Source organism: Puma concolor, chromosome B3 (genome assembly GCF_028749965.1).
Source record: "Puma concolor isolate L17-30 chromosome B3, mPumCon1.1.hap2, whole genome shotgun sequence".
In the NCBI taxonomy this organism is placed as follows: domain Eukaryota; kingdom Metazoa; phylum Chordata; class Mammalia; order Carnivora; family Felidae; genus Puma; species Puma concolor.
Window position 1 is genome coordinate 98,585,604 of NC_141672.1, and position 25,132 is coordinate 98,610,735.

Genomic DNA, 25,132 nt, shown 5'->3' on the forward strand with positions numbered 1-25,132 from the left:
ATAAAGATCTTGGGTCAGAGTTGGGGTTTGAAAAGTATAAATCTTTAGTGCAGTGGATGACCAATGGTTCCTGCAGTCACAGAGGACCACCACATGGGGGTGGCAAACCTTTGCAATCATGAAGGAGCCAGCGCAACTTGTTTCTGGGTTGTGAGTCTCAGGTGAGATATCACATAGGTCATGAGCTACCTAAAAGCAGTTGTTCACACACGGGTATAATCATTCATGATTTTGTTTTCTTGTGAAGATATTTAATAATAAGAAGAAAATCATTATTTTTCTCCATGCTGTCATACATTGCTTTATAAAAAGAGGAATCCATAACGACTGCCTTGTGAGCTTATTCATTTTTACCTGAATATCAGATATATTTCTCCTCTCCTGGAAAACAGTTCATTAATCAAATTTGAGGGTTCCTTTATCTTTGTTCCAAATACATTAACTAATTCTATCAATATCCTTATTACATGGAGATCAAATCTTTTGAGTTCCTCATTATCATTCTATAGCACAGTTTTGTCTAAATCCTTCTCCTTCAGTAAAACATTGGAGATATTTTATGTCTTAAGTTCACCAAGTCTCATGCACTAGAAATTCTTTTTTCCACTTTTTCTTCTCAAACAGTTATTTTCTATCTTTATATAATGTTGATATACATTGAATGTTGCTAGCTGTTCACTGTCCCCTGATTTCATCCTCTTCTTTTCTATAGTGACACAACTCCTGAATTTTAGCTGTGCATGCTGTTCCTTTAAACCTTTTTTTCTTTTCTTTTTTTCCCCCCACTAGCTGGAATGGAGATTTCATGGGCCATGTGCATGAATGATCTCACTGATGGCAGAGCAACAAAATCAAGGGCCTGTGGCCATCAGTGAGATGGCTCAGTAGCAAGTGAGTCTATATACTAATACAAGCATCTAATATGTGCCAGGTGATAGTTGAGCACATTATGTGCATTACCATATTTAATCTTCGTAACCACTCTGTAACACAAGTCTTGTCATTATTGCCATTTTACAAATGAGTGAATCAAGGGACTTAAGTTTGGCCAAAGCCACACAGCTAATAAGTGGGAGACCTAGAGCCTCTGCTCTGAACCATCATGCCATGTATCTACTCAAGGATGACTCCATTCCTTCCCTCATTTCTCACATATAATTAGGACCACAGCCTGCAAATCATTCTTGATGCTAGTGTTGGAATCTATTCCTTTCTTCCAGTTCTGCTACCATAAGCCACCCCTGTTCTCCCCCGGTAGTTTCCCAGCTGCCAATCATATTCTCTTTAATTCGTTTTCTTTTTAACGTCCAAAGTTACCTGCCTCCCCAAATAGATTTGATGGCTTGGATTCCTTGTCAAATTCTTTAACAAAGGCCCTTGTTTATGATATGGCTCCTGGAATGTCTTTTTGACCTCCTAATTTTTGCCCCGCTTCCTCTGTCAACCCCCACACCATCTTTTCTCTAGTCCCCACTAATACTAATTGACCTTTGCTCATGCCGTGTTCAGCCATGTGTATTCCTGCCTTGGAGCATTTGCACGTGCCTGGAATATTAATTCATGACTCTCCCTCGCTGACTCCTCCTCCTCCCTTAGGTTCAGCTTATGTCTGAATTTTGGAAAGCGTTCTCTGACTCTTTGAATCTGTGCTGGCTGATAACTCCAAGAAGCAGCTCTGGTCATTTGAATCAGGTATAACATTTGCCTTTATGTCTCTGATATATTCTTGACAAGCCTATCAACTCCTTGAGGGAAGATCTCTTTTGTTTATTGCTATATCCAGTTGAGATCACAGGGCCTGGCATAAACTAGGCATTTAATAAATATATTTGGAATGACTGAATAAATGGATGAAACTGGGAGGTGGCAGCAGATGGCCATGAGGCTCCCTAGGTCTGTGCTTGTGACCTTGGTTCAGGTCTGAAATTATGAATTCTGGAATCGGAAACATTGATTTTGTGTGGTTTCTTCTTCACCAAGCATCTTGATTATAGCAAGCACTTAAAATGGCCTACCCCAATATCATCCTACTAAGTTAGGATTATTACAAAGGTGAGTGCTTATGCTTTAACTCTTCAACTTGTAGTTGTTGTACCCCTTTACCCGCCAAAAATATGTGAGGGAAATATTCCTCTGCTGCTGGTTTCTGCAGCTGGTGGTGTTGGAAATGTCCATATACTGGATGTGTGAAGTGGATGAAGCCAAAAATTTTCAAGGGAACCCACAGAGAGCAGCTATTGTGATGTGTCGCAGTGTCCTCTGATCTAAGCTTCAGGAAATCTGGCTCATTGTTCATGTTTCTGGACTCACAGTCAAATGCCCTAGTGAGCCATGTATCTTCTTTATCTCTGCCTCAGCATTCGGTAAGTTCTGCCATACTACACCAGCTTTATTCTCAGAGCAGGGAGAACAAGGGGGTGATGGTCACAGCATCTTTCACAGGAAGTTGTGGGGTTAGGAGTGAAGATTTTATGAGTTGGAAAGGAGAAATCACTCTAGGCCAGCCACCTTGATCTCTTCATATTTTCTCTTAAAATGACTACCATCCATAGCTTATTTTTTCTCTTTCCAATACAAGATGCGGGGAGGTGGGGCTGTTAGTAGTGGACAATGGTAATCATGATCTAAGTTCAAAAACCTTAAATCAAGTTAGCTATCCTTTATTGTTATCTCCAGATTTGGATGTTTGCCAAGATCTTTAAATTCTGCGTGCCAAACACCAGTGCTGTCTGTCCTTTCTATTCCATTTCAGTAGTCATCACATGGGTGTAAAAGCCTCAGTGACTATGAGTCATCAGACTAACTGTAACAACTTCCTCTCCAGGCTCCATGTCTGTAGGCTCTGCATCTTTAATTTACCGTACACGCTATAACTCAATTAATCCTCATGAAGGTCTGTACTGACCTGGTCCCAAACCTTGGCTATTCTCCATGACCTTCAGGATAAATTTCAAATGCTAATAATTCAAGATGCTCATAATCTGGGCTCAATTTACCTGTGCAGTATAACATCTTATTGTTTCTCTAGGTTGATTATACCTATAACTGACCTTGTTGGGGAGAGGTCTTATTTTCTCCATTTTCTTCAGCAAGCTAAAGCTCTTTAAATGACAAATCCATCAGGTTCCATGGCTTTTTGGTCAGTCTAGTTCTTAAAAACTCCCCTGTACTGCAATTTTTAAATTCTAGTTTTTAAAAATTTTTTTTTAATGTTTGTTTATTTTTAACAGAGAGAGAGAGAGAGAGAGAGAGAGAGATTCAGAGACAGAGCATGAGTGGGGGAAGGGGCAGAGAGCGAGGGAGACACAGAACCCGAAGCAGGCTCCAGGCTCCGAGCTGTCAGCACAGACACCTAATGGGGCACATGGGTGGCTCAGTTGGTCAAGCGTCTGACTTTGGCTCAGGTCATGATCTCGCAATCTGTGAGTTCGAGCCCCGCGTCGCGCACTGTGCTGACAGCTTGGAGCCTGGAGCCTGTTTCGGATTCTTTGTCTCCTTCGCTCTCTGCGCCTCTTCCTCACACTCTCTCTCTCTCTCTCTCTCTTTCTCTGTGTCTTTCTCTCAAAACATAAACATTAAAAAACTTAAAAATAAATAAAACTCTACTTTTATCTCCTCCCTTCCATTTAATAGGCTTCATCTGTGTCCTGGAGATCTTTAGGATGTTCTTGCCCTCCTCTTTATCTTCTTTCCCTGGTTCTAGATCCTTTGGTGTGTTAAGGAGGGGGAGGAAATCCCTTTTTCTTTGGTGGTCATTGTAATCTTCTTTCCGGGGTTGTACCTGTTTCTCTACTATCAACTCATTGTCAATGCCTTCTGTGTTTTCCTTACCGAATTGTGGGATTGTTAGCTGCTCTACAGCCACATCCCTTCCTTAATCCCCATGTCCCCCTTGTCCTCTTCCTCAGCTCAAAGAGGTTCCAAAGGCAAATCATTTTATATGCTGATATATTCCAATCATGAAATGAAAGATCAGTTACCCTTGTGTACTGAGTAAATCTCTTGGAGATGACATCACTTGGCTTTGGGGGAGGATTAAGCACCCGTCCCCCTTTTATGGAGAGGAGAGGGGAAAATAATATGAAACTCTTGCCCTGGCAGATGACTTATATTTTTGAAATTTCCTCCACTCCCATACCCCCACCATTGCACATTCTTCTGCTAGTGTAGACTGTCATGAGGTAATGGTTGTAGGATAGATAACATAGCTTAGTTACCTCTAAAAAGCCTTAAAGGAGTGTCTAACGTTTTCAGAATGTGCTTTTTTTGGCTGTTGGTCCTTAGCTTTAAGTTCTGGGAAATTAGGAAAAGTCTAACTCAGTGTTCTTATAGATTCCCAAATAGGCATATTTCTTATAATAAAAATAATAGCTGGATTTTACTATGCATTGAAAAGGCTAACTATTGTACAAGTACTTTGTTGCATTATCCCATTTAATCCTCTAACCACCTAATAGAGTATGTATTATTAGTATCATTCTCATTTGATAGATGAAGCGCTTGAAGTGTAAATAAGTTATACAACTTTTCTAAGGTCATATATGCAGGAAGTGGCAGTACCAGGACAAACCCAGGTCTGTCTGACTTCTGTACCCACACTCAACCTCTATGACATGTTGTCTCCAAATATACCATGAACTTTGCCTTTATCCATATTGTTGAAATTAGACTTTAGAGATTATCCACTTAGATATTTCCATCATGCAGGTCAGAGCCTTCACTGAGAGAGGATAGGTGAATTTGTCAAGGTCACATATCAGAACTTCCTCTCCTGAAATACCTCCTTTGCTATCCTATATATCTAGACCCTCTGTAGCCTTCAGTACCTAGCTCAGGTCCCATCTCATCCCACCTCCTAAAGCCTTTCCTGTCCAGCCCAGTCCTCAGTGGTCTCACTTTCCTCTGAAACTGACACCATGTCCTGCTGGTATACCATTTACTTGGCATTTCCACATAGACTGTCTTGCCATTTATTTAATTCCCATGTGACTAATTTAAAAAATCATTCCACGTGCACATGCCTTTCTGCGTCATATAGATTGTAAGTAACATGAGCAGTACTTTAAAAACTATTTTCTCAGGTTGCATTTTCATTTTAGATTATTATAAATGTGTTGAGCACCTAACAAGGTTAACGCAACATACCTGGAGATGAGTAAGAAATTCTCTAATCTCAAGGAACTTTCTGCTTTGTAAAGAAAATAGTTTAGGTGCATACATTATTGTTTTTAAAAGAACAAGTAATATAAATGCCAAAAGTATGAAACTTGAAAGGACAGATCATATCAGGTTTGAGAAGATTTGGGAGGCTTCTTAGAGGAAGCAGATGAAAGATCAGCCCTGAAGGTGAAGATGTGGGTTTATGAGCATTGAAGGCCAAGAAAAACCAAAAGGAAAGAAATGGTGCTCAGGGAAAAGGGCTCATTATGTCCTCTTTTGCAGTGTGGAGGCCCCACAGGTTGACTACAGATTACAGACTTTGTTTGACCAGTACAATATCTCTTTACCAATTATAATCTGAATGTCCTTAGGTAGTCACGCCTACTCTTCATACTCTCTGTTGTTTTGCAACAGGCCTGCCTAGACTCTGAAGCTTTTGGAGTGAGGAGATAACAGGAGGATGCTGGTAAGATGGCTGGAAGACCAATGTAATACCAGGGTAGAGATTTTCAACCAAACGAGTCATTGGGGAAGACCCAAGTTTTGGAGGGAAAGAGTAATGTGATAGGAGCTGCACTTTGAGGTGGTAAGTCTGGCAGTGATATAGAAGATTGATTTAGAAGAAGGAAGTGGGGATCAAGAATTCAATGCTCCCTATGTTCCCTTGCAGCCTATGGCACAGGTAGGTGTAGCTCTCCAACAGTTCTTGTGGCCCGTGTCGCAATGTTGGCCTTGTCCTGTGTTCCCTAATGTTTTCTGTTGTAGCATTCTTTACTCACGCACTAAAGATCTGGAGTTGTGCCTTGCATCTTTTGCGTGTCACACCATGTTGGCATACGGCAGGCAGTCCACGGACAGTTGTTTGACTGGCAATTCTGTGTTACTTCCCTGGAGACAACTAGAGTGGTGAGGAAGGACATTAGTTGATATGCTCTATCAGTTTATGTTATTAAAGAATTTCTTTCAGATAGATACTCAAGCACAGAGTGTGTGTTCTAAAATGCTTTTGTTTTGTTCTAGTCCCAACATAATGACATTTTATGCTAGAATCTTTCACGTTCAAGATAATATATCTTCCTTTTGTAGTCTGACATACATGATATGATCTGAATTATTCAGGATTGTTTTAGCTCATGTTGCATTTTGAAGTCTAATATGCAGAGAAATTTTGACATAATGTGGTGCTAAACTCACTCATTAATACATGGGAGGCTTTTCCTAATTCAATGGAAATTTAAAGCCTATAACGTCAAGTACCAAAGCTACTGAGTTTCAGGGAGGCATCTTCTCACTTGAGTTCTTCTCAAAATCAAACCTTCCTATTTCAATATTGTAATTAAAAATGTAGGCTTGAAGGATTGGCTCGGTGGTCTGTTGATCTTTGTAGGGAAAGTGGACAGGGCTCACAGGACAGCTGCCACATGTTATCTACCACACTATAAAACAAGAATGTGGTGATTTAACAAAAATGCTAGAGATGTATTGGTTTCTTCTATAAAAAGCCTCAAGTCTCATGGTGCTCACACACCTGGTCTTGGAAACCAAATAAGCAGTGCAGGAACTGTTGTCTGGACCAGGGGTTTTTGTTCCAAATAGTTTTTGTAACATTATCTTTAGACAGTTCTCTCCAGGTTTATGTTTCATTATCTTATGTTTTTGTTTGTTTGTTTTTTACAAAATATGGGCAAAAAGTTGTAATTACCCATTCAACTGTTTCATCTTAGAAGTATTTTTTGTTGTATCTTTAGACTTTTTTTGTGATTATAAAAACAATATAATTTTAAAAACAAAACAACAGAGGTGAATGAGATAGAGTAGACTTCCTATGATTCCTGTCCCCAGACAACAACCACTGCCAACTATTTCACCTTTTGATGTCAAATGTCATAGCCAGCTAGATAAGAGGGATTCTTGGTGGTTAGACCAAAAGAGTAAGTAATGGTGTTTCTGTAAGTCCAACTGTGAAATATTCTTTGAAAGTCAGTGAGGCAGTTTGCTTCATGTTTGGATTTTATCTTGGTCTAAGATCTTACAAATTAGCATCTTAACTCTGTGGCTGTGGAAGGACTGCTTGCTGACTACAGTTTAGATCTATTAAACTCTTCTGTGCTATAATTTAAATCAGTGGCTGAATTAACCTGGTGGATAACTTACTGGATCCTAGAGATACTGCAAGTGGTTTCCCTGGGTTATTTAGGAAGTTGTCCAGATAAATTCCCTCTGGGGTAACATAGTAACGTGCCAAACAGTCTAGGTTGAAAAAGTCATGTTAAGATAATTATTCAACTTGATTATATTAATCATGAAAATGTTTCAGTGGTCCACAGGTAGTTTGTAGCAGAGCTAGAAAAGACTCCTGTTCTCCTTTACTTTACCCTTCCCAATGTCTCCTGCCCCATCGATCCCTTCAATCCAATGTAGTTCTGAAATCATTTCATCATTACAGCTTTTGTATAAGTCCCTGTTGCACTGTTGAAAAACTGCTACTATTTTGTTCATGGAATCAGCCAATAAACGTACCTCCGAAGCAATTAACATGCTTATGCAAACTGTTTGACATTTGAAGTAATGATATCCTTTAGAATATTTGTAATATTATGTTATGACCTCTTTGACTTTCATTTTAAAATAATTTTTGCTTTTGAGCAATTAAAAATTAAATAAAATCTGGAGATGGTTCTCGTGCAAGAGTCATCTCCAAATGCTATAAAAAAGACATGCCATGGGGCGCCTGGGTGGGTCAGTCGGTTAAGCGGCCGACTTTGGCTCAGGTCACGATCTCGCAGTCCGTGAGTTCAAGCCCCGCGTCGGGCTCTGTACTGACAGCTCAGAGACTGGAGCCTGTTTCAGATTCTTTGTCTCCCTCTCTCTCTGCCCCTCCCCTGTTCATGCTCTGTCTCTCTCTGTCTCAAAAATAAATAAACGTTAAAAAAATTTTTTTTTAAATAAAAAAGACATGCCATGCACATTTTGATTGCCTTATAAAAGTGACAATTATAAAAGCATATTAAAAAGTAAAAAAAAGGGGCGCCTGGGTGGCGCAGTCGGTTAAGCGTCCGACTTCAGCCAGGTCACGATCTCACGGTCCGTGAGTTCGAGCCCCGCGTCAGGCTCTGGGCTGATGGCTCAGAGCCTGGAGCCTGTTTCCGATTCTGTGTCTCCCTCTCTCTCTGCCCCTCCCCCGTTCATGCTCTGTCTCTCTCTGTCCCACAAATAAATAAAAACGTTGAAAAAAAATTTTAAAAAAAAAAAAAAAAAAAAAAAAAGTAAAAAAAAATAGCAAAGAAAATGTTCTTCCATGATTTTAAATAGGTTTAATTTTTTAATTTTTAAAAAATTTTTAATTCTAGTGTAATTTAACATACAATGTTACATTTGTTTCAGGTGTGCAATACAGTGATTCAACAATTCTGTACATTACTCAGTGCTCATTAGGAGAAGTGTGTGCTTAATCCCCTTAACCTATTTCACCCATCCCCCCCACCCACCTTCCCTCAGGTGACCATCAGTTTGTTCTGTAAATTTAAGAATATGTTTTTTTGTTTGTTTGTCCCTCTATTTTTTTTAAATGTTTGTTTATTTTTGAGAGAGAGAGAGAGTAGGAGAGAGGTGGAGAGAGAGGGAGAGGCTCTAGGCTCTGAGCTGTCAGCACAGAACCCAATGCGGGGCTCTAACTGGCAAACATTGACATCATGACCTGAACCGAAGTCAGACACTTAACTGACTGAGCCACCCAGGCACCCCTGTTTGTCTCTTTTTTTCTTTGTTTGTTTTGCCTCTCAAATTGCAGATATGAATGAAATCATGTTATATTTGTGTTTCTCTTGAGTTATTTCACTTAGCATTAGATCCATCCATGTTGTTGAACTTGGCAGGATTTCACTCTTTTTTATGGCTGAGTAATATTCTTTTATATCACATTTTCTTTATCCATTCTTCTATAGATGGACACTTGAGTTGCTTCCATGTCTTGGCTATTGTAAGTAATGCTGCAGTAAATGTAGGGGTACATATATCTTTTTTAATTAATGGTTTCATTTTCTTTGGGTAAATACCCAATAATGGAATTACTTGATCATAGGATAGATCTATTTTTAACTTTTTGAGGAACCTCTATACTGTTTTCCACATTGGCTACACCAGTTTGTGTTTTCACCAGCAGTGCACCAGTGTTCTTTTTCTTCACATCCTTGTCAATGCTTGTTGTTTCTTGTGTCTTTGATCTTAGACATTCTGACAGGTGTCAGGTGATTTCTCATTGTAGTTTTGATTTGTGTTTCTCTGATGATGAGTGATGTTGAGCACATTTTCATGTGTCTGTTGGCCATCTGGATGTCTTCTTTGGAGAAATGTCTGTTCATGTCTTCTTCCCATTTTAATTGGATTAATTTTATTAAAAGAATGTGTAGGAATAGTCTTTATGTTAATAGCTATTTATAGACTTTTAGTAAACCAGGAACTTTGTTCTTGTAGTTCCTTTAAATATACCAATGACTTTTTTGAAGTAAATCCTGATTTTTTTAAAATAAAAAAGATACATACAGGTCACGTAATCTAATGTATAAAGTATGACAGAAAAATTTAAATTTCTTATGCTACATGTGTGTATGTGTATAATTTTTCTTTTTGGATTGTTTTTAGGCAACACATTTTATCAAGGGTGACTGGCATTTTTGTTTAAACCATACAGTTACCTACAAAACTGAAATAGGGTTACTGTTAGAAAAAAAAATAAACAGGACAAGTACTGTGCCCATTTTACAGACGGGGAAGTGACCCTTCGATCATAAATTGCTAGAAAGTGGTGAGGCTAGAAGTAAATTTCAGCCTCCACTGAGAGATTTTCCAGTGCTCTCCCTGCTACATTTTTTTTTGCTCGTCTTTTTCAGTTTTGGTTCAGCCACCCAAGGAAATAACCAGGAACAAAGCCAAGAACAAAAAGAGTCTGCAAATGTCATAATGAGAGCTCTGGATGAACAGTAATTTTACTCAGGTCTGAGAATTAGAAAGCTGGCTGGAAAACCGTATTATGAAGATTGAGGAAACTAGATGGCAAATCACTGTTCATTCAGAAAAACTTTATTGACCAGTTACTTAAATTGCAAAGAAGTTAATTTGTGTTGCAGCAGCACCTTTGCAAGTATTTTCTGAAGAGCTGAAGAAAAAGCCCAATAGTGTTGGAACTGCATGTTTAGTTTTCAGAGAATTGTGGGCACAGCTTCAGGGGACACCTGCAGGTCAGCATTTTGGTGACAGCATGAAAGGGCTTTAGCTTCAGGAAGCTTCAGTGAGGTCAGCTGGGGGCTCTCCTGGGACCAAATCCTGATCTCTGATTAGGATAACCCACTCTGCTCATGAAATGAGATTTCTTTTTTTTTTTTTTTTTAATTTTTTTTTTAACGTTTATTTATTTTTGAGACAGAGAGAGACAGAGCATGAATGGGGGAGGGTCAGAGAGAGGGAGACACAGAATCTGAAACAGGCTCCAGGCTCTGAGCTGTCAGCACAGAGCCCGACGCGGGGCTCGAACTCACGGAGTGTGAGATCGTGACCTGAGCCGAAGTCGGCCGCTTAACCGACTGAGCCACCCAGGCGCCCCTGAAATGAGATTTCTAATGGGAATTAACCACAGCTTATTTTTCCTGTCTTTAAAAGCAAGCTGCTTTGTCATGCTTCCTTTACTGAAATCATCACACAAAAAAAGGGTTTTGAGAATTTTCTGCTTAAGACACTACAACAGATAATAGACAAAATAAGATATAGGCGATTGCTCACTGGCCCCCTCCCAACACCATTGCTTCTTACTCCCCTTAGAGATTACCCAAATGTGTTTTAGGATAACAATGGCTTAGCTTTAATGTTCATGAATAAAACAACGACCCTGTAAGAGTCTGAATTTGGAAGGTAATAAAGAAACATATCAAGAGAGAAAAGAAACTTGGGGCTGAATTAGAAGTGCAATTGGAAAGAAGCAATCTTTCTTCTGTATAGCCCCAAGTAATGTTGGCCTTGTCAAATGCATCACAGGTTTTAAGTCACACTTCAGCAGCATCTGAGCCACAGTGAGGATTAAGCCCATCCTTTAAAGGCTGCATTAACTTCTCCAAACCAGCTGGAGAAGTTGTGTGTGTGTGCAAATTTACATCTAATTGGTTTTGTTTGTTTTGCTCTGTGAAGGGGGAGAAGTAATACTTATTAAGTGTCTCAGTTCTTTTGAGCCTCAAAATAGCCAGGCCAGTTGGAGAGATTGCTGCTTACCCATACTTATTAAGTGTCTCAGTTCTTTTGAGCCTCAAAATAGCCAGGCCAGTTGGAGAGATTGCTGCTTACCCAAGTTTCCGTGGATAGGGAATGTTAAGAGTTGAAAATTGTGTCCTGTCTGTACAGCTGTGTGCCATCCCTATCTCCATTGTCAAAGTAGTGATTTTAAATACATGAAAATTTAAAAAGTTTCATCTTATACTGGGATCATAACTTCTGATTTGAAGACATTTGAAGTGGAATGCATGTAAATTTTGAAGAAGTTTTGCTCAGCCATCCATCACTTTCGGTCACCTTAAGCCAGATTCACATGAATGAGAAATGATGTAGAGTGTCCTTTAGAGGATGAATAGAGGCTGCCAACTTCTTCATCATCTTCCTTGGTCACAGTTTAATTATCCAGTGGTGGGCATCTGCCTTAAGCTGCCAAATGGAGCTTTTAACCACCAGATTAGAACTTCTATAGTCAGTTTTCTCTGGTCATGGACATTGTGAGGGTTGAAAGTTAATTTTTGTCAACTTGAGATTAGAGTTCTGATCAATACATTCATTCATTTGGAAAGTATTCAGAAGACTTATGTTCTCAAAAAATCTTTCAGTAGCTTCCAATAAGCAGAGTATTCTGCATTTGTTACATAAAATCATAAAGGGACCCTGTTAAAATACAAATATTATTGAGAAGGACCGTACATCTAGTCTCTAACGTCTGTGATTTCTTTAACATTTATGATCTTTCCGTTATCCATTCAGCCACCTCTTTGAGTCTTGTTAGAAAAGTCAGCACAGATCAATGTCGAAGGTAAAGAAAGTCCAGAAACAAACATTATAGGAGGTAGGGATAAGACACCTTTGGTGTGAAGATGCCCAGAATGTGTAAAACTGTGGGAAGTTAACCTTTGTAAAATGGGTATAAATAGTACTTAGCTTTGAGGGTTATATGAAGATTATTTGGGATAATACATTGAATATGGCATCTAGTTCTTATTTTATGTTCAGCTAATGTCAGCTATTACTATTATAATAAAATATTAAAATATTTAACATAATTGAATATGTTTTATTTATGAACTGCTTGAAAATTTTCCATTGTCTCATTGCTATTTTTTTATTATACAGATCTATATAAAATATGTTATTATCTTTGAGATTTGCAAGTCTGGAGATTATCTTTTCTATACTACTTTTGTTTATAATAGTTTTGTATATACCTAAGGTTATCATATTGCAATTCATTACTCTTGTGATCCAGAGTTATTACTTCTATTTGTGTTTGTATGTTTGTGTAATGATTAATTTTTTACTGTGTCAGACATATTTTATATCTCATGACAGGGAATCAGAATTACTCATGCTGACAAGCCTTGATGACTTGTATGGCTCTTTGAAAAAAGACATGTCCATGCTTTTTTCACATTTCTACACTTTTCCACCATTTGATAATATAACGGAGTTAGCTGAGGCATAATTTATACTTGTTAAAAATCAATTTGGTGGTGATGGGCCACTCTTGACCTCAAACTTTGTCCAGTCAAAATGCCCAAGAAATAGTTTTGGTGGAGAGGTGAGTGTAACATTTCTAAGGTCCCAATTTATGTACTAGTATGATCTTTACAAAGGTTATTAAGCATTAAATAGTTTGGGCAACCTTTTCTCTACTCATGATGATATTACTATTGTAGTAATATAGTAGTAATGCAGACGACTTCTAGCCATTTTTAGTAGATGGCTTCTTGTCTTCTTTTTTTTTTTTTTGGAATACCCAGAGAATCTGGGAAGAACTATGCGTCTACAGCATCTTAGAAAACCCGTGTTATAAGAAAAGATGTAATGAAGAACCAGCAATTGACTTTTTTTAATGTAAAATGATGCAAATTTATTATCTTACCATAGGTGAATGCCAGCCTTGGGAAAGGGCAGGGCCGCTGGTGGTAGATCTGGGTTGCAGGCTGTAACTTTAGGACCCTCAAAAATGAGGAATTTCTTTTCACTTCTGACACCAACTATTATTGCTGTTTGCTTTGAAATACTCCCTCTTGGTATCAGTCAGAGCCCTGCAAAAGCTGACAAGTACAGCGTATTTCTCAGTTTTTTGGGTGGACTCACAAGCAAAACTCTCAAAAGATAACTGCCTTTTTTGCATGAGATTCAAGAGTTACTTTAATTTTCTTAAACCAAAAAGAGAGAGCCAAATGCCAGTTCACGTCTATCATATGCCCTTTCATAGAGCTGTTGGTAAAGCAATTAAATGCATAAATGACAGAAATGATAGATATTGGTTCCATTATTGCTATTTCATGCAGACAGAGTTATATTTCCCCAAGATTAGATTTTTATGACAAGAATTTTTTTTTTGTAGTCATAATACAGAACTGTTATTTGTCAAAGAAGTAATATTTGTTTTTGGCTGTTGGTGAAATCTCAGAGGAAAAATTTCCAGACTCCATTTTACTTTTAAGAAGTACATAAACCTGAAGAGTAAGTTTTTTCTTTCAAAATAGGTTTTGTTTTGACTTTGAAAACCTCAGACTTCCACGAAGCATTGTAATGTTTGGAATAAGCATATAAAATATTTCAGGGTACTGGGATTTATCTTTTTTCGTAACTCTAGGCAAAAATTCCTAGGGCAAGTCTGAGGATAGATTTTTTTTTTTTTTTTCACTCTCCAACTTGCCTCGATGCTGAGGTCTGGGGGAAATGCTTTGGGTCCCCTGCATAGCCAAGGTTAAGTGTGCACAAGGCCAGTGGAGACCCTCATTGTTGTTACAGTGGGTAACAAAAGAGATTCACAGAGTGCTGAATTCTGGAAGGGACTATCCAAATCAACTACATAACGCTGTCATTTCTCAAATGGGAAACTGAAGTACAGGGAGATGAAGGGACCTGTCAAGGTCATCTGATCAGCTAGTGTCACGGTTGTGATCCAGGGAGACTCCCCATTTAGTGATTTTTTTTTTTCTCAGTAATTTCCCAGGATCCTTTTTTACTTCAATTTTGATTTGCTTCCATTCCAGTCCATTCCAGTCCATTCCAGCTGGTCCCTGATATTGACGTGGGTGCTGTTTTGGCCTCAATCCTGCCCTCTGCCTGTATTCACCGAGTGGGATTTCCCCACCAGAAACCTTCGCATTCTCTGAGTCATTTGGACTTGGACTTACTTGTCCAGAAGTTTTAGTTCCTGGAGAACTTGAGAAGGACTCCTTCTCCAGTTGTTGGACTTTATTCCCCCTGCTGCTGCTCCACACCACCACAGCTTATTCAGGTACTACTTTCTGTCAGGCCTCATGCTTGGCACTTTATACAACTAGTTCATGTACTCCACACAACAGCCCTTTAATGTGGGCATTTTACCACCTTGCAGCTGAGGAGTCAAAGCTCAGGAATCAAATCTCATCCCCATCACCTTACAGTGGTAAGTGCAGAACGAGACTAAAACCGAGGAATATCCAAATCCCATTCTCTTTCCGTGGCATTGTTCAGTTCCAGTCTGAAACGCTTAAGGCTCAGACTTTGAGTAACAAATTGTTGTAACTTGCACTGCCTCGGGGACTCTGTCTCCCATTTATCTGCTCTGCAAAACATCTTTATGTATTAACGCATGAGCCTTCTCTGTGTGGGCCTGTCTGATGCTAGGACTTCCTAGCTTTCTGATCTTAGAGCTCTGCCTTCCATATTCTGCCTTGTTATATGTTCTGGATGTGGGAATGGGAACAGTTAAATGTCACTCTGCTGGCTGAAACAGTAACTTCCTGATTGAAACTCCAGCGGAAATTGGACCTTCCAAAAGGCAAGATCATAGAATGCTCTGATATGTTTGATGAAACACTGTGGGATATTTCCACCCACTTCCCTACCTCCCATTTCTGCAGCTTAAGGGACAAATTCCAGTTTTAACCATTTCACTTTCAAGAAGGCATCATGGTCAGAAAGGGTCTGTGGCAGGACTGGTTCCAAGAGCCGCCAAAGGACTTCCGCTGCCTTGGCAAGTTGTATCTACCTAGTGTGTGCCCTCCTTTGTTGCAGCTCCTTAGATTTAAAGATGCTTAGAAGGCTCTCATGTGATAGCCTTACATTAAGTATATCCAGGGAGGATACAATACTGCATGAATACAAAGGAGGGGAAAATATTCATTGAGTGCTTATTAGGTGCATAAAAGTATGCCATACATTTTCACATGTATTACCAATTGATCCCTACAATAAGTGTATGAAGTATGGAATTTATTCATATTTTAGACGGACATTAAAAGTCTTATTTAGGCTCACATAACTAGAAATGGGTACCATTGGCATTTGAAGCTAGATGAGACTAACTTTATGTATATTACAAGGCTACCCTAAATACTCCAGAAGCTGTGCCCCAGGCTCCTGTCATCCTATCCACCATTACTCTCATTCTATGTGGGTTAGATGGGGACCCTGGCTTCGGAAATCCTAATAAGAATCTTCACTAATCTTTGAAATTTTGATTTCCATTCATCAAAGAACGACAATTTACATTGTTACACAGAGACTAAATTATAACTCTATCATTCTCATTTTCCCCACCCCACTCAGTCACTGGACAGTTCTTGGTGAAGAATGATGCTCCTTATTGCAGCGTGCCCCTTCTGCCTTGGCAAAGACCCAGCACGTTCTTCCACCTGATGGTTTGATGAAAAACCAAGGTAATATCTGTTTTGTTTATATGTTGAGTCCCTAATGGAGAAGAATCCAACTGACTAGTGTGTCTGTCAAATCCTTCTTTTTCTGGATTGATAACTACAAACCTGAACTTGAAAAGAAAGTGAATCTATTCCTAACCATTGTGCACTCGCTTGCTCTTTTTCTTTCTTTCTGTCTTTTTTCTTTCTCACGCTCTTCCTGTCTCTCTCTCTCCCGTCTTCCCCAGCCGCTCATGCTTTCATCTCCTATGGCCAGCTCTACCCAACTCAGCAACATCTTGGCTGAATACATGGCCAGTATGCACTCAGTCTTCTTTTTAAAAGACATTCCTTCCTATGAGGCTGAAGACAGATTATTTATGTAATTTTATTGTTATAATTCAGGTCACCTTTCTAAACTTGAATTTGTTTTTTTCTGAAAAACAAGGAGATTAAACTGGAAATATTTTAAGATTCAATGTCACACTGGTTAAAATGAATAAATCTTTTTTTTTTAATAAGTAGTGCTGTCTTTCTTTTTGTGATATTTATTTATTTTTGAGAGAGAGAGAGAGAGAGAGAGGCGCCATGAGTGGGGGAGAGGCAGAGAGAAGAGGGAGACACAGAATCTGAAGCAGACTCCAGGCTCTAAGCTGTCAGCACAGAGCCCGACGTGGGGCTCGAACCCATGAATCCTGAGCTGGTCAGACGTTTAACAGACTGAGCCACCCACATGCCCCATAAAATGAATGAATCTTAATGAGCATTTTTTAATTATCCTGCATAAGGTTTTAGTAATGGCCCTCACAAGCCACAGGTGACTTCTGTCCAGCACTATGAGGCAGGGATTTGTTGCCATTTCTCTCCGATTCTATCAGGGCAGAGCCTCCTTCTTTCCACCCCCTCCTTATGGACATCTCATTCTTTTAGTTCCCTTATTTGTTTCTATAGTTCCCTTATTTGTTTCTCAGTCACCCACTACTTCACTCTCCCTCTGTCTTTAGGGTCTTACTAGGCAGGGGTTTCTATCCCCAATTTTCCCTAATTCCCAACTAAGACTGGTTCTGTCCATACTTGTTACAGATTTCATCAGACCATATTCAATTCAACAAATGTTTTTCTAGTGCCAGTCATGTGCAAGCCTGTGATGGTTGCTATGCTTTCATTCTAGGGATACAGCCTCACCAAGGAGCAAGTTTTGTAGAAAGAAAAGTCTGGAGTAATTTTATTTTATTTATTTTAATTTTCACTTTTATTCAAATATAATTTATTGTCAAATTAGCTAAAATGCAGTGTATATTGTGTGCTCTTGGCTTTGGGAGTAGATTCCCATGATTCATTGCTTACATAAAACACTCAGTGCTCATCCCAACAAGTGCCCTCCTGAATGCCCATCACCCATTTTCCCCTCCCCCTCCCCCATCAGCCCTTAGTTTTTTCCCTATTTAAGAGTCTCTTGGGGTGCCTGGGTGGCTCTGTTGGTTAAGTGCCCCACTTCAGCTCAGGTCATGATTTTACTGTTCAGAATTCGAGCCCAGCGTCGAGCTCTGTGCTGAGAGCCCAGAGCCTGAAGTCTGTTTCAGATTCTGTGTCTCCCTCTCTCTTCCTCTGCCCCTCCCACTCTCATGCTGTCTGTCTCTCTGTCTCTCAAAAATAAATAAACATTAAAAAAATTTTTTTAAAGTCTCTTATGGTTTGCCTCCTTCTCTGTTTGAAACTATTTTTTTTTCTCCTTCCCTTCCCCTGTGGTCTTCTGTTAAGTTTCTCAAATTCTACATATGAGTGAAAACATATGTTATCTCTCTTTCTTGGACTGACTTATTTCACTCAGCATCATACCCTCCAGTTCCATCCACGTTGTTGCAAATGGCAGGATTTCGTTCTTTCTCATTGTCATATATATATGATGGAATACTACATATATATATATATATATATATATATATATATATACACATACCACATCTTCTTTATTCATAATTCTCCCTTTTTGAAGGACTTCTGTATTTTTCCTAATCTTCAAATAAGAATATGATTTAAAAAATAAGCTTTTTATATGTTTATAAGAATCTTTATAAGAAAAAATATATATGACATGTTACGTACATAGTTTAAGGTTTCCAAAAAGAGAGAAATAATATACTTATCTACTGGGTTCCGTATCTTATACTTTGTTTTCAAGAGTATCAATGTCCCACTGATGAGGATTCGAATTTTAAAAACCTCTATTTTGTATTTAAGGAATTTGATAAGTTATGGAAAAAATGAGATAGGTAATTGAGGTTACTTGTGAATTATGAAAGTATTTATTAATATATTTTATGCTTATTAAAATAACAGGGTAAAAGCAGCCTTTTAAATAAAGAGAATGTAATAGTTTACATATTTTAAATTAGTAGTAATGGACAATGTACCACTCCTTGCTCAAAGAAACTCGTTTTAGGATTTTATTCTTCCAAGTTTTAATGAGATACTTACTAGTTTATTTAGTGTTGCTGTGTATTATGTGGGCTTATCCTCCTGAATTTGTTCCAAAAGAAATTGGAGTGGAAGTGTTAATTCTTGCCTTCTAGGTCCCCACAGTGATTGCAGAAACACAGAGTAATTAATGAATGAGAAGAAACAAATAAATAAAGCACTGGGGATTCTTTAGCATAGTTATGGAAGCATTTCTCAGCCCTGAGAAATTTTCTTTTCTTTTCTTTCTTTCCTTTTCTATTCAAAGACCCTTAAAACACAGCTTTAAAGCTCAGTGTTAATCTCCCTCAGATTTCTTTATGTCTCATTGGAAGTATTCCAGCTCCTTCGTCCCTCCTGCTGAATGTCACTTTTTGCATGAAAACGTTCTTTAACTTGGAAATTTGGAAATTTCCTTTTTGGAATCCCACTCGCTCTAACTTCCAGTGCAATTACTTTGGTACTCATTCTATTCATCTTCATTATATTGTAAGCTTGTCAAGCTCTATATTCCCTCATCTTTGTTTATCCAGCAGCATCTATCAGGGACCTTGCTGAGAATGAAAACTCAACAAATATTGGCTGAAATGAATTATTGAGTTACTGTTTGGTACCACTGTATGGGCAGTGGAAAGTTAATATTTATTTTCTGAACAGAAAAGAATGACCAAAACATGCCCTTTGTCTAATGTGTGATTGTTTCTTTGCAACTTTATTATATGTTAGATTGGACCATATTTAATTGCTATTTTGTAGTTCAAAATTGATGAAAGTTGAAAATATTGACAATTTCATATAGTTTAATTTATATTATTAATTTATTTTCAAATGTTTCAGAAGTACATGTATGGCTTTTGGACACTCAGATAGCAACCATTAATCTTTCAGATCCCAAGGAGGTTTTTATAGTATAGAATATAATTTGTGACCAGTCAGTCCACTCTATCTGAATACTCTCCATTTTTTTCCTTTAGTTTTTTTTTCCAAACAAGCTCCATCTCTTTAGTGATAAAGCTAATTAGTTCTCAAATTTTCAAAAGCATTTAGAATGTTATGTGAATAGAAGCATTTTTTTTTTCCTGAAGAGTTTCAAAGCCAGTGATCTTTATTTTGTTTTTCTTTTTTTTAAGTTTTTTTTGATGTTTATTTATTTTTGAAGGAGAGAGAGACAGAGTGTGAGTGGGGGAGGGGCAGAGAGAGAGAGAGAGAGAGAGGGAGACACAGAATCCGAAGGAGGCCCCAGGCTCTGAGCTGTCAGCACAGAGCCCGATGCAGGGCTCAAACCCACAAACCACGAGATCATGACCTGACCTGAAGTCAGATGCTCAGCCAACTGAGCCACCCAGGCGCCCCAATTTTGTTTTTCTTTTTATTCATATTTTTATTATTTAGAAAACAATATTTGGAAAGAATGGATTTGTTGCCATTCAGTTATGGGTCTCCCCCCCTTTTTTTGCCTACGGCAGAGATTTATGTGGAAAAAATTTATAGGTATTGGGTTTTTTGTGCCTATCCAGTTCAACATACAATCTGTTTTAGGGATCTTAAGATGCACATATCAAAAACTGAACTGGTGATTTGCTCCCCCTCAAAACCTTCTTCATGTCAACTAATGGCAACTTCATCATTACAACAGAACAGGTCAAAATGCATAGGATCACTGCTGGGTCTTGTTTTCACACTCCACATCCAATCAGTCAGAAATTCCCTTTTGAGTTTACCTTTACTTCCACTTCTCTCACTGTGGCTCAGACTACCATTACCTCTTATCTACAATACTGCATTGACCTCCAAAAAATTCTCCTTGCTTCTCTTCTTTTTCTTTTATTTTCCATTTTCAAAGAGTAGTCAAAATGACACTCTTAAAACATGAGTCAAATCATCTTGCTCTTCTGCTGAAAACTTTACCATGGTTCTTCATTTCCCTCAGAGAGAAAGCCAGAGGGTTTACAAGTGTCTACAAGGCTCTATATGATCTGCCTCCTCCCCCTATAACCACTCCCAATCCTGCCCCATCATCTCTCTGACTTCCTCCCTTCTCTCATTCTGACTCTTCCACTTAACCTTCTGACTTGAACCTGCCAGGTACTTTCCCATTGAGAGAACAACTCAAACAAGTGTACTGCACATAAGCAGGTGCTCAGTAAATATTTATTGGGTTAAATTGAACTGAAGTTAGCTCACAATTGGTAACCATTATGATAAGATTTAGTACTTGGGATTACCATCCTTCTTTTACTTGAGTTGTATCTCAAAGTATCCCCCAATGCACAAGCTCCTTTCCTCTTTCAGTAATGTGGGCTTGGGAGAATTTCCATGGTATATTTTTAAGAGATAAATAAGATTTAGAACAGTATAAGTGTCCTAATTATTCAAATTATGGATAAGCATAGTGTTTGGAGAATTGACCAATGTAGGAGGGCTTTTCTAATTCTGTGAAATGATGTGGCATAATTGTCCAATTGTCCATGATCAAATCAGAGATTTATAAGGATGTTGTCTCCAGGATACCACCTGCCTAATTTAAATTTAGTAGAGAATGAAAAATATAAATTGTTAGGTAAATGCATAGCTACAAGCTTTAATTTTTGTAATTTATTCACAAACATGACACTATTGGCAAATAGCCTGAATGGTAAGACCTTTATTCTGATCATAAATTATACCACTGTTTACAAAAATTTACGAATGGTTGTCTAATTTTTTTGAGATGACCTTTCATAGCAATAAGTAATTTTGTTTTTCAAAGGAATTATATAATGAAACATCGTCTTGGACTCTCTGATGGCCAGTGTAAGAATATATGTTTATTTTTGCCTCTGCTCATGGTACTTCACATAGAACATTAAATTTCTTTATTTATGAAGTCAGTGTTCCCTAAGGACAATATGAGTAATATGCAGAAATGAGTTTCTTTTGAAGTTTTTGTTGTGTTGACTAACAATTTGTTTATAATAACTATGTTAAGGTGAACAAATTCATTTTTTGAGTAAAAATTTTCATTTGCAGTGTAAAAGATTTTTTTTTATTTTTTTTTTAAATTTTTTTCAACGTTTTTATTTATTTTTGGGACAGAGAGAGACAGAGCATGAACGGGGGAGGGGCAGAGAGAGAGGGAGACACAGAATCCGAAACAGGCTCCAGGCTCTGAGCCATGAGCCCAGAGCCTGACATGGGGCTCGAACTCACGGACTGCGAGATCGTGACCCGGCTGAAGTCGGACGCTTAACCGACTGCGCCACCCAGGCTCCCCAAAGATTTTTTTTTAAATACAATCTCTGTTAGGCTCAAGCAAGATTTCTGTACTGAAGTTAGGAATATTACTAGTGACTAAAATATTTGGTAAATAGCTTTTGAATTTGTGAATAAAATTTGCCAGTAAACACATCTAATTCTATATCTTATTATTTTTAGAATAGTTGGTATTTTGTAGGCTTCAAGAAACCTTAAGGATCTAATGATTTTTGAGAAAAGTTAAAATATAGGCATTAATCTTATTTAAGTATATGCCATACATGCCAAGATTTTAAAATTACAGCAACAAAAAGTTGGCATATTGATTTAAATGCATCCCAAATAAGGTTTAAGAGACCTATTTAGGAATTGTGGCTAGAAAAAGTAATGAAATTTGATAAAGCTCAGGTGCTGTAATGCTCTGTATGGTAAGTGAGTGATCAAGTTCTGGTCTTCACTTTGGCATATGAAAAGTTTGGAAGTCATCACTCCTCATGTTCACAAGAGAAAAGTTGAACGCAGTAAAAAATAAATGACTATTTTTGGATCCATCAGATAATTTAGTTTACAGGGTACACCACACCTTGAAATCTGTAGGTACAGGTGAAAACAGAAAATCACAGAAACATTCAGTTTATCTGGGGCAGAAGCCACTGGAGCCATAAACGTATACCCTACCAGTTTCTCCTGGTGAAGATCCAAGAAAAGTCCTCTCTTGTTTCTGAGGGAGAAAGTAACCATTTTGAAATACAACCAGAGGTAAGAAACACTTGTCAAGGTCACAGCCCAAGGACACAGGCCCATTAAAAGTCTGAGATTGAGTCCTAAGACTACAGAAAACCCTTCCTCCCCGGCACCTTAACACTGCATCAACAGGGCTCCAGTATAACAGCAGTGGATTACAACTGAGAGCTGCAAGATGCAGATGCTGTTTAAGAAGGAGTTATTAGGGAAATGAAATCAACAGAAGAGACAAAAATAGTCACCAGACCAAACAGAAGCCTCTGGCACCTCTAGCAACATTAAACACAGACCAACTCCTATCCAGATTAACAGGAAACATCATTGTGTTAGTCTGCTTGGGCTGCCATAACAAAATACCTTAAGAGTGACTTAAACAACAAAAATTTCTTTCTGCACAGTTCTGGAGGCTGGAAAGTCTAAGATCTGAGTGCCAGCAGGGTCCATGTTTAGTTTCTGATGAGAGTTATTTTCTTAGCCTATAGAGGGCTGCCTTATTGCTGTGCCCTCACTTGGTCTTTCCTCTGTGTGTGCACAGAAGTGCAAGTGGAGGGAGAGAGAAACAGGGAAGGGTAGAGGGAGGGGGAGGGGCCGACCGAAAGGGAGGGAGACAGAGACAAAGAGAGATATCTCATAAGGACAGTAAACCTCAATCCTATCAGATTAAGACATTACCCTATGACCTCATTTAACATTAATTGCCTCCTTAAAGCCCCTATTCCCAAATATAGTCAGATCGGAGGTTAGAGTTTCAACATATAAATTTGGGGTGCGGGGCACAATTTAGTACCTAGCAGTCATGATAAAGGCACATTTATATTATATTCTATTATCCAATGTGTTATGTCTGATATTCACTAAAATACTTCAAGGCATATTAAAAGGCAAGAAACTTCACAGACTGAAGAGATAAAGCAAGTATCAAAACCAAACTCAGAGATGACACAGATTTTGGAATTATCAGATAAGGCATTTAAAATAACTATCATTCATATGTCAAAGGTTCTAATGAAAAAAAAGAAACAGTACACCTTAATAGATGGGTAATGTAAGCAGAGAAATGGGAACTGTAAGAAAGAACCAAAGGACATGCTAGAAATTAAAAACAGAAATTCAGAATGTCTTGATGGGCTCATCAGTAGAATGGACAAGTCAAGGCAAGAATCAATGAGCTTGAAGATACGTGAATAGAAACCTACACAACTAAAATGTAAAGAGAAAAGCCCAGAACAGAGTATCTAAGAAGTAAGGACAAGAGACCAACTGTAACAAAAGATGTTCCCATTGCTCTTATGAGTTAGGAAAGGTTTTGGGAGCTGCGAGCCAGAAAACATGGACAAGAGCCAAAATATATAAATCACAACATCATAAAAAATATACGGATTGAGGAGGAAGAAACAAAACTGTTTTTGTTTGCAGATTACAAGGTGTAACGAAGAATGTCATACAACTAACAAAACAAAGCATCTTTGAACTAAGTAACAAGTATTGGCAATATCACAGGATATGAGGCTGATATACAAAAGCCAATTGCTTTTCTATATGTCAGCAATGAATAGTTGCATTTTTAAGTCAAAAGTATACTATTTGTATTAGCACCAAAAAAATGGACATACTTAACTATAAATCCAACAAAATATGTGAAGGGTCTCTATGTAGAAAAAACTCAAAATTCTGATGAAAGAAATCAAAGAAGATCTAAGTCAATGAATAGATTTTCATTTTCAGGTATTGGAAATGTCACTTTTTCCCAACTTGATCTATGGATTCAGCACAATCCCAATCAAAATCCCAACAAGCTGTTTTGTGGATATTTACAAATTGATATTTAAGTTTTTACAGAAAGGCAAAAGGCCCAGAATAGCCAACAGAAGACTGAGGAAGAATGAAGTTGGCAGACTGATGTTACCTGACTTTAAGACTTACTTATCCCAAGACTACACTGCAGTAATCAAGACAGTGTAATTTCAGGATAACAATAGACACAAAGATCAACAGAAGACCATATGTTGGAAAATTAGATGACCTTGAGTTTGGTGATGGGTTTTTAGATACAGCACCAAAAGCACAATCCATGAAAGAAAAATATTGGTAAGTTGAATATTATTGTAATTCAGAAATTCTGCTCTGTGAAAAGACACTACTAACAAATTAAACTAATAAGTCATGGACTATGATAAAATATTTTAAGACATACATCTTATGAAGAAGTTATATCCAAAACATACAAAGAATTTCTAAAACTCAAAAAACAAAACAAACCAAAAAACAACCCAATTAAACATCTAAGAGATCTCAATAAACATCTCACCAAAGAAGATATACAGATAGCAAGTAAGCATACAAAAAGACTATCAACATCACTCCTCACTAGTGAATATAAATTAAAACAGCAACAGATATCACTAAGCGCCTATTAAAATGGCTAAATTCCCCAAACTGACAATATCAAATGCTAGTGAGGATGCAGACAAATAGGAACTCTCATCCATTGCCAGTAGGAATGCAAAAATGATACAGCTACTTCAGAAGACAGGCAGTTTCAGGGGCACCTGGTTGAGTGTCTGACTTTGGCCCAGGTCATGTTCTCACACCTCATGAGTTCGAGCCCCACATCAGGTTCTGTGCTGATAGCTTGG

The 25,132-nt window shown here is 38.1% G+C and overlaps 1 long non-coding RNA gene across 2 annotated transcripts in view; it reads left to right on the forward strand.

Annotated features, from left to right (window-relative positions):
• Positions 1 to 25,132, forward strand: part of LOC147580232 (uncharacterized) — a 57,303-nt gene that overhangs the window by 19,657 nt on the left and 12,514 nt on the right. For both annotated transcript variants that reach the window (XR_015252663.1, XR_015252664.1), the window contains 3 exons: positions 5,575 to 5,626; positions 14,433 to 14,680; positions 15,976 to 16,094. This is a non-coding gene — a long non-coding RNA (uncharacterized LOC147580232). The remainder of the gene's footprint in view (positions 1 to 5,574; positions 5,627 to 14,432; positions 14,681 to 15,975; positions 16,095 to 25,132) is intronic.